Below are 11,170 nucleotides of genomic sequence, written 5' to 3' on the forward strand. Positions count from 1 at the left end.
TTTGGATGTTAGAGAACAAGATCTTTGCAGTTAGAAATATCTGATGAGGTTTGCTTAGAATCTGCCCAATGGCTGGGCCTTTACAAAATCTTAGTGTTGAAAAGGTCTGCTGGGATAACCATGAATAGTAGAAAATGAACTTTGTTTTACTTTGAGAAGGCAGAGAACAAAATCAGCCACTGCACTGCATCAGTCTCAAATAATTTTCCATCTGCATCATTCATCTTAGGCATCGATTTTCTCTTAGAGTGAATGATGTGCTTGGCAACTATAATCAAAATCTTTTCTTTGCGGAAAGATCGTTTGAGGGCTGTTGTGTAGGAGAGAGCCCCTTTGCTGCAACAGGAGGTCCTTCCTCTGAGGTAATGTCCTGTGGTGGTCCACCAGCACATCAACAAGTTCGCTGAATCATGATCACTGGGGCAATCAAAATTAACTGAGATGTTGAGTGTCTGACTTTGTGTAGATTCTGTGGGATCATCATGAAAGGTGAAAAAGGAATATGGCAAATTGTTGATTCCAAATCAGGTTGAAAGCATCCAATGCCCAGGCCCTCAGGTTAGGCACTGGGGAATCGCAAAAGGGAAACTTGTTGTTTAGTTTGGTGGCAAACAAGGGCATCAAAGAAATTCCCGAAAATTGGAACAGTGAGTCTGCTGCAGATTGGTGGATCCACCATTCCGTGAGGACCATTTTCTCTTTCTTTGACAGTTGGCCATATATTATTCCTGATATGAATATGGCAAACCAGGTAGTTAATTCCATCTTAAGTAGCCAAGTCTCCACCTAATCAGATGGTGTATGTGTGCTACTTGTCTTCTAAGGTACGCAACCATCAATGTGCTGTTGTCGGAGATCAACAGGCAAAAACCTCTCATCTGGTGGATGCACCCAAGAAGTATTAAGTAATGCCCTCATTTCCAAAGTGTTGATGTAAAAGGTAGAATCTTCCTGGGACATTAAACCCTAAAGAATAAGTCTCTCCAGCTCTAGATGGGTACACTATCTAGCATCTGGTGCACTGGCAACCAGGGTAGAGTGGAGACTGTAGAACTCCTGATCCAAAGAAACTGGAGCATTCACGGGGTCTCTGTATGGTTTCTACTCCACAAAAAATAGAAACTGCAGAGGACATAAGTGTAATATGCCATGGGGCACGAGGTCCACTACGGTTTTCAAGCCCCCCTCCCCAGAATGGAGAGCAAAATGAGCTGATAAAATTGTATTTACTTTCAGCACCTCTAAACAGGGAAAGGATCTTGTCTACTTTAATCTGCGGGACATGTACTAATCATTTGCTTGTGAGGATATTCATCGCATCATTGTTGTTGTTGTTGTGGGGTTTAACGCCATTTTCAGCACATGATAGGCTATACATGGTGGCTAGTATTAATGGTGGAGGAAGAACCCGGGAAAACCCTGGGAAGAACCACTGACCCACAAGAAGCTACTGGCCATCACATCATTGAAAAAGTCTTGAGATGGAGTGAAGTCTGATTTCTTCGATTTCAGCGGAAGACGCATCCTGGTCACTATGGACCAACAGATCTTGTCTGCCATTGTGGATCAGCTTATCATCAAAATATTAGAGAATTCGGATGCCCAATGACCTTAACTGAGCTTCAACTACTTCCATGACCCTTGTAAAAGCTATGTATGCGAAGCTGGTCCAAATGGTAGAGTTCGAAATTGGAAGACTTCCCCGTCCAGGCAAAACCGGAGGACTTCATCTGTGGAGGAAAGATAGGGGTGAGAAGGTATCCATCCTGAAGATCGATGGAGACAGCATTCCTGGCTGTATTATATGATCTATATCTTGAATGTTTATTCCAGCAGAAATCTGTTTTGGGAGGAAAGGTCTATAATTAGACGGGACTTTCCCCGTTTATTGGAAGACAGGTAAATCCGAGAGTAGAAAGCCGGAGATTGATCTGATAACACCTCTATACGGCACCATTCAGAGGAAGGGAGTAAACCTTTTTTTTTTATGAACACCCGATTTAATTGCAGCCAGAAAATAGGAAACCTAACTGTAGCGGTTGCTACTAGTAGTGTGGTATTATGAGGTTGTACCTTCTTACAAGGTGTCCGCTTTATTTGACTATCGTTATCTAGAGGGTGATCGCCCTCGGTATTCTTGCTGCCCGAATCGGTAACGGTATGTGGTATCGGTCCCTTTCCTGTCGTACCGGTACAAAATACCGTGTTTCATCGCGAACTTCACCTCCCTCGCCGTCTGGCAATTTCCGTATATACCCATCTTTTCCGTACCTGCGTACCTTTTTGAGAGACAAATCTTCCTCTTGAAGTTTCCTCAACTCGCCAAGTAGAAAATTGCCTATGGGAGAAGTCGTGGGACGTAGAGATTTTGACCCCGACTTCCACTTCATAGCCCTCGTCTCAACGGACCCCACGTGTACAGGTGTACACGTCATAGGGTTAGGCTGTGGCAAAACATACCTACACCCTAATATCAGGTCACGAGACAGTCCCAACAAATACTCTGCTTGAATTCGTTCCTTTACATACGGCAAATAAAGATCAATGCTAACAACCGGGAGCGAATCTTTCGTCCGGTTAGCAAACCGTCTCGCCTGTGTAATCACCAGGCCTGACATATCTACTGTCTACCAAGGCTGTATAACTACAGTCGGTACCATACTGCACGGCTGTCATCTCACCGTTAACCGTAGCTACCGCCGTGTTAGTCAACTCCACTGTTTTCTGTTTCTTAACGGTATTCGGAGTTACCGAATTAATAGTTGTCGGTCGATACTTCAAACAATCCTTAACGACATGGGCTGGTCTGCTGCAGCCATCACACACTAGCTCACCTTTCCTCCCGTTGTATCCTTCTCTGCCCCCTGAATCTTCCCCGACCCATGAAGATGTCCTTGGCTGAGATTTTCCGGCCCCTGGCCTCCCACCATTCTGAACATTCCGTCTTTGGGGTACCACCTCAGTGGTCTTTCTATGCTTGCCGATGCCAGGTCGGTCCATGCCACCCCATGTGGTTGGACGCGAGTGCGCGCTCTCATAGCGCCCTGCCATCACGCTTATATCATCCAAGGTCGAGAACTCACGCTCCGCTAAGAACACTATTAAGTCTTTTTTGCATGTACTTAATGCGTGCTCTTTCAAAATTTACTCATGTATGCCTTCATGCGTTAGCGCGGTACCAGACAATTTCATCCATTTATCAAAACGTACGCACACGCGGCTATGGAACTGGGCGTGCAAGGTGGCAAGGAGGGAGAACTTCCTTCCTGGGACAAGAACTTCCTTCCTGGGACTTTTCAGCGCACCATTCTATGGCCAGTTTGCCGAAAGGGAGACTGGAAATGGGCTGATGAAAATAAGTCAGCATTCAAGGCTACGATTACTAGAAACCTAACCTTTTGCTCTAAATATCCAATTTATTTTGTGCAAGGTGAGCCCAGATCCCCATAGAAATATCCACATGAGTAGCTTCAGCATCCAAAGTAAGCAGTTTAGTGGGCCAGAAATGGGTATGAACCTTAAAAATCCTGTCATTGACAACGGGCCATTTGGACTGAAAAGGTACTGCTCCCACCTTACGAGAAGAAACGACTCACTCTCAGTCTATACCAAGCTGTGGGGCAGTAAAAGGTGCTGCTTCCCTCTTACAGTTAGGAGATTGACCCACTCTCTGCCTTCCTGGATGAAAGAGGGTGCTGCTCCTCTCTGAAGGAAGGTCGCAATTAGCTCTCTGCTCTAGCTGCTGCTCCTAGCTCTCGGGAGGGCGCTGGCGCTATTCGCCCTCCAGGGAATATATAGAATACAGCTCCTCTCCTCCCAAATGGAAGCTATTTACACACCATGTGCGTGGAACAATGCTAAAAGAAAACTCTCCAGCTAGCTTAATTTTAATAAAATAAAAAAATAAAAATAAAAAAACGAGAAAGTTCGATCCCTGCATAGTCATAACGTTTAAGAAAAATATAAAACAACCAATAATGCGCTCTTTGCTCCACGGTGTGGCGGGTAAATGTTTTTGGTGTAAACGATATTGAACATTCAAGGTGTCAACCAATAAAGAATGTAGACAACAGTGTGCATGATCAATGCATAAGGGGTGTCCCGCAAGGGCATTCTAGTGTTCTGGAACCTTATGGTTCATCTAACGGGAGGTATTGTTTTCCGTACGATCTGGGTATTTTCCTCCCGGAAGAGTACCAACTATGTTATAACAATGGGTATGGTATTACCAATAATAACAAGTATGTTTAAACAGCGACCTTTCTGAAAGTAAAAATATTAATCACGGAGTACCACAGGGATCTGTCCATTTAACTCTGTTATTCATTTTATTAACAAGCTACCCCTTAGGTTGTGAACTTCAATTTCTTCCACTGACCTTTATGCAAATGACACTAAGTTAGGTAAAACCAAAACTGTACTTGAAAATAATTTACAAGAAGGCTCTTATGAGACATTTAGAATGGTGCATGGAAAATGGTATCGTTATAAAGTGTTGTTATTTTGGGTTTAACGCCATTTCTCAGCACAAGATATGCTATACGTGGCGGCCAGTATAATTGGTGGAGGAAGAACCCGGGTAAACCCCGGTAAGAACCAACGACTCAATGAAAGCTAATGACACGCTTTCTTACGTAACCACATTGGAAGAGCTTCCGCGGACGGAAATGAGATGTCAGTGATCGGTAAAGGCGGGCGTTTTAGACCACTTGTTCACAGGGACCCTGGTTATAAATACTAGTTTCTGTATAACAAAACAAAATCAAGCATGGCTAGACTGGAACAAGCTCCAAATTACATTCAACAATGTTTACCTTACTATGACCTCTCACGATAAACTTCTTTTGTGTATATGTTGATGACAATCTAACTTACATTAAACGTGTTTTGAAAAAAAGTTAATTCTTATCTTTGCCTATTTGGGAAAATCAGAATATTCATTTATTTTTACTATATAGGTTCGTCGTTTATGAAAGTTATATCCAGCCATATCTGGACTATTGTAATGTAATTTGAGGCGACCCCTCTAAGTCAAACATAACAAAACTTGTAAGACTTCAAAAGAGGGCATGCCATTTAAATTATATATCAATGTATAGAAAATTTCCAGGACACAATCAATTATATATAAATTTTACCAATACAAGTACGAATATTTCTTAGATAGGCCAAATTTATGTATGAAAAGGGCAAATTTATGTATGAAATGGCATTCCTAATTTCCTAAGCAATATCCTTCACCGATGAGACGCTGAAGATGCTTCGGATTTAAGAGCTGTTAGAAGTAAAAATCATATTATGCCAAAGCCGCCCCCCCCCCCCCCAAAAAAAGTTTATTTAAAAAGTTCTATTAGCATATAGGTCCACTGGAGTGAAACAACATTCCCAGTGACATAAGGCAGGCTCCTAGCGTTTCTTATTTTCATGATCGATGTCTCAAATGAATGAAATCTTAAGACAATTGAACAGTTCTAGTAATAACTCCTGCTTTTCACTGCTTGCGCATCTTAATTTATATATGTTTATGTGCCCACCGAAGGTGTAAATATGTTCTAGGCTTGAAACTTTGATTTTCACAATGACTCAGCTGTCGAGCGTCAAGCCAAATTTAATCCACTATGCTGTATTTACTGTGTATGTTGCAGATAGCAGGAGGCCTTATGGTGGATAATTATTAAATACAAAGAACTGGTGGACGGTGGCTTCTTTGCTTCAGGTGCGATGAGCAATCAAATGTTTTTAAACGTTTGTCGATGTGTTTCGGGTTTATTATTCAATGTCTTTTGTGAGCAGCTCTGTTAACGTGTGTGACATTTTTTATTTATATAACAGTAGTGAATACGGACGATATAGCGTCAATGGGACTTACCATTAAAAACACCCCTGGGACGATATAGCGTCTATGCAAATTTAACATTAACCACCCTGGGACGATATAGCGTCTATGTAAATTTAACATGGACGAAAACCCCTGGGACGATATAGCGTCAAGGGGAATTTAACATGGGATTATGGGACTGTTGAGCGTCAAGGGGAATTTAACATATGTAAATTGAACATGGTGGGTCTGTATAGCGTCAAGGGGAATTGAACATGGTGGGACTGTCTAGGGACAATGATGGTAGAGGGTCAAACACAACAGAGACAGAGACATACATACACTAGTACAAGCGTGAGATTTATATATAAAGCATTACCAAGACCTGAAATCTTGCTGGGGTGTTCAAAAATTTGCATAATTGTAGTGATGCTATAAATAGATATAATCAAGAAAATGTTCAACGACAAAATGGATGTGACTAAAAGTAACGCTAAAATGACGAAATTGTCCCAGAATTTAAAGGAAAATAAACATATCCCCGAAAATTAAGTTACAATGGTTTAGACTAAAATGGATAAACTTAGTAACTAGTGAAGAAGAAAAAGTTTATTGAAAGCACCTAAGCACTCATCTGCAATGACCAACTCTGCCAAACACCTACACCCCACACCCCACCCCCAACACTACAAAACCCATTTAACCCGTTATTTTATGGCATCAGTGTGTGATTTAGGAAACATCAAGACACAAAATGATGAATGAATAGACTGACTATTGTTTACCGACTTGCATGCCTAAAGAGCGTACGTGAAGGAAAACATCCTTCCATTTCAATTCTAACTAAAACATGATCCAGAGGGATAGAGAGAGGTGAAAGAGCACAATTTCATAAAGTGAGTAAAAACAAAACACGCCATCCTTATTATACAATGTCAAGACCAAAAGACACGTTTTCTTTCTGGTCTATTCTCTTTTAGAAGTTAGTATGAAATTTCACATCAGGGCCAACGCATCGGCTTTTTTTTCAATTTTTCCATTTCCATGTCTTCACTGGCACAAGTTCTTCCTCATCTTCAATTTCTTCTTCTTCTGAATCCCTCTTCTCTTTTTCGTCTTCCCTCTGTGGTGTGCGTGTGTGTGTGTGTGTGTGTGTGTGTGTGTATTGGTCTCTGTTTGTCCCTATAAAACTCCATTTATCCCTATCAAATACATTCAACCTACCTACCTACAGTAGCGCGTATTCAAGTCAGCCACTTGCAACACTGTTGACATTTATCCCCTAGTGTTCAGTACAGTGACGTCACTGACGCTGGAAATTTTAAGACTATAAATATGGACTTGGGGATTTCCACAGGTTGTAGCTATACATATGTACTAGAGTTCATAAACAGGAACGTCACTCAAGCTGAGGCTATAAAAAGATAGTGGGGTTTCCAAAGGAATAACCCACAAGTTGTAGCTATAAATAGATAGTGAGATTTCATAGGAATTTTAGCTGATTATAGCTATAAATAGATATATGGGTGTTTATCCACGATCGTCACACAAGATGATATTGTAAGTAGTTACTAATTTTATCCATTTTAGTCTAAACCATTGTAACTTAATTTTCGGGGATATGTTTATTTTCCTTTAAATTCTGGGACAATTTCGTCATTTTAGCGTTACTTTTAGTCACATCCATTTTGTCGTTGAGCATTTCCTTGATTATAGCTATTTATAGCATCATTACAATTATGCAAATTTTTGAACACCCCAGCAAGATTTCAGGTCTTGGTAATGCTTTATATATAAATCTCACGCTTGTACTAGTGTATGTATGTCTCTGTCTCTGTTGTGTTTGACCCTCTACCATCACTGTCCCTAGACAGTCCCATCATGTTCAATTCCCCTTGACGCTATACAGACCCACCATGTTCAATTTCCATATGTTAAATTCCCCTTGATGCTCAACAGTCCCATATTCCCATGTTAAATTCCCCTTGACGCTATATCATCCCAGGGGTTTTCGTCCATGTTAAATTTACATAGACGCTATATCGTCCCAGGGTGGTTAATGTTAAATTTACATAGATGCTATATCGTCCCAGGGGTGTTTTTAATGGTAAGTCCCATTGACTCTATATCGTCCCTATTCACTACTTATAACACAGTGCAACAACTTAAAGCACTGTACTGTCAGATAATTATCAAAATATCTTGGTATCATGTTTAGTGATGTTTGCGATATTTACCGGTGTTAATGTCACCATTTACTCTCAACGCTGCATGGGATAATAATAATAATAATAATAATTACAATAATAATTACAATAATAATAATAAAAGAAGCACTAAGTACATTACAATATTAGAGAACACATTAAAAAACATAAACAGCAACAAAATTACAAAAATAAACACCATGAAATTACAAAACTAAATGAAGGTGTTAAGTTTGTATGTCATGCATTGGTTGGGTTCTATGTAACATATGGAGGTTTCTCTTACTAGCAGAGATGGATGGTCAGGGACTGACACAGTGGGATGTCATATAACGCAGAGGTGATCGGATGCAAGTTCGTCGGACACCAAAGAAGACTTTAGAATAGTATAATCAGGTCTATAAAGAATCCAGTGTAAAACGTGACCATGTGTTTTTGGTGGGTTGGCTAACTCGCCGAGGTTGAAAATGTGAATAGAATCTAGGACTTTTGATGTGCATGGACTTCCAAGTGAAAACTGAAATGTCCAAGAATAATCAGGTTGCCACGTATCGAATCTCCCATACTGGAGGAGGTTAGGAAACTGCTCCAAAAGGGCCTCATGGGATAGTTTCGTATTTTGACACCTAATTTTTAAGGTAGAAGGCATGATCCTAATTATGATAAGCCTAACATTTATAAATTCACACAGAAGCTAAATCTCTAGTGTGGTTTAGATTTACTTTGAGTTAGGCTTGAAAATGGGTTGGCTTGTTTGGTGACTGCCTGTCACAGTTAGACTAGCACTGGAAATCAAATGCGTAACTTGGGCTGCAAATGAACAGTCGACTTGGCCTACATATATACGTATGTCTGCAAAAGAGGTAAATATCTAAAAATCGAGATGGTTCAGGGTGATGAAAAGTATGCTAATTTGTAATAGTACTAGTGAACTTTATTCATGCATAAGACATATACTGATTGTTTTAGCCTCCTTGTTACATGAAAATATTCAAAATAGCTCATTGCTGTCAAAAATTAATGTAAAAAAGAGGGGTTGGTGTCAGTGTTGGTTCAGTATAATAGCCACCAGTTGTATAAGGAATTAACCTGATTGCCGGAGTCAAAATCTCACATGCATGCTTTCTACAAAAATCATTCGTTTTTTTTAAATCTTCAGTGTAAAATTATTCTCATTTTTCTGCAATAAGTCATTAACGGATGAAAATTCACCAGATAAGCTGTCGAGTGAGACCTTAAGAACCGGTGTCCAGTGAGACAAAAGAGAGATTATGTCAGTTTATTTTTATTTTTGAAAGGGAGGGCAGTAGAGGCAGAAGAAAAGAAAAAAAAATAGACCGACCTTTGTTCCTTTGTGAGTGAGGTTTGTACCAGTTAAAACAGTGTGTTCGAAATTGAAAGCTGGAGTGTAGTTAAGACGGTGAAGTTGGAAGTTGTAGTGTAGTTAAGACGGTGCCACCGGTAAAAGTCACTTTTGGCATTTACATGGTTTGTGATGGGCTCTACAGCTCTGCACGACGTGTATATTATTGAAGATTAGCTAATCAAGACAAATATTTGTCTCCATGACTGATCCATTTCCCACATCATGTGACAAATCTTGAGGAATACCCATAATTTAGAAAGAGTTAAAAGAAAATTAGGCTTCTAAGAATTATTGCTTGTGAAATGTTAGAAATATTTAAATTCTTGATTTGTTTTAGATAAATCAGTCTCCATGTGACCATAGGTGGATCATAATCTACAACCTCTGGATTACAAACCAAATGCTCTACCACCTGAACTTCCGTGGCTCCTTTTATAGAAAAGTGTAAGAAACATAACTTTGTTACCAACAATCCATAATATGGCTGCATGAATAATTTAAAAATAAATATAATTTTCATAGGTTGAAGATCACTGAATCTTCATATCTGGTAAATTGAAAAAAAGTGTTTATTGATGAGTGAATTTTTCCAGTATAACACTGTTACTGAGTTCACACTGGAATTCTAACACAACGTATGCGAGGTCGATTTACAAGTACATATCGTAACTCGCTAATGATTTTCCCCAAGAGGCCTTCAAACTTTACATTAAGACCACCAGTTTCGTTCCCTTCATTGTACATTTCCTGGCTGCACAAGGGAAATGTAAATAAGGAACAAATCCCCTTATTTAAAAAAAATTCAAAACATTAACACCTTTTTGAAACACAAATGAAATCTGAAATTGCATAAAATGGCTAATATGAAACACAGTACACAGCACAGTACGGCAACCATGGTTTCACAGGTGAAATTATTTATAATCGATAACTTTGTGCTAGCATAGGCACTACTACATCCCCGAGCCCACAGGCACTACTACATTCCCAAGCCCACATGCACTACTACATCCGTAAACCCACAGGCACTACTACATTCCCAAGCCCACGGGCACTACCACATTCCCATGCCCACAGGCACTGCTACATCCCCATGCCCACAGGCACCACTACATCCCCAAGCCCACATGCACTATTACATCCCCATGCCCACATGCACTATTACATCCCCAAGCCCACATACACTATTACGTCCCCAAACCCACAGGCACTACTACATCCCCAAGCCCACAGGCTCTACTACATACCCAAGCCCACAGGCACTACTACATCTCTAAGCCCACAGCCACTACTACATCCCCAAGCCCACAGGCACTGCTACATCCCCAAGCCCACATGCACTATTACATCCCCAAACCCACATGCACTACTACATCCCCAAGCCCATAGGCACTGCTACATCTTTAAGCCCTCAGCCAGTACTACATCCCCAAGCCCACAGGCACTAAAACATCCGCAAGCACACAGGCTCTACTACATCCCATTTCCCACAGATACTACTACATCCCCAAGCCCACGGGCACTATTACATCCCCAAGCCCACAAGCACTAATACATCCCCAAGCCCACCGGGGATGACGGGTAGGTAGTTTTGTGCTCCCACGTGCAAGAAACCTAGAGTCCTGAGAAACGAGGATGCAAACTTTAGGCGTAAAGTAATATAATACAAAAATTTCCATTGATTACATCAGCTGATGTAGATTGTGCGACTTTTAAAAAAATGTTAACAGTTAACCTTACCGTTGACTAAAACAATGCCACCACTGGAACATAATACCT

The sequence above is a fragment of the Sinohyriopsis cumingii genome, chromosome 16 (assembly GCF_028554795.1).
Source record: "Sinohyriopsis cumingii isolate HCF-2022 chromosome 16, ASM2855479v2, whole genome shotgun sequence".
In the NCBI taxonomy this organism is placed as follows: domain Eukaryota; kingdom Metazoa; phylum Mollusca; class Bivalvia; order Unionida; family Unionidae; genus Sinohyriopsis; species Sinohyriopsis cumingii.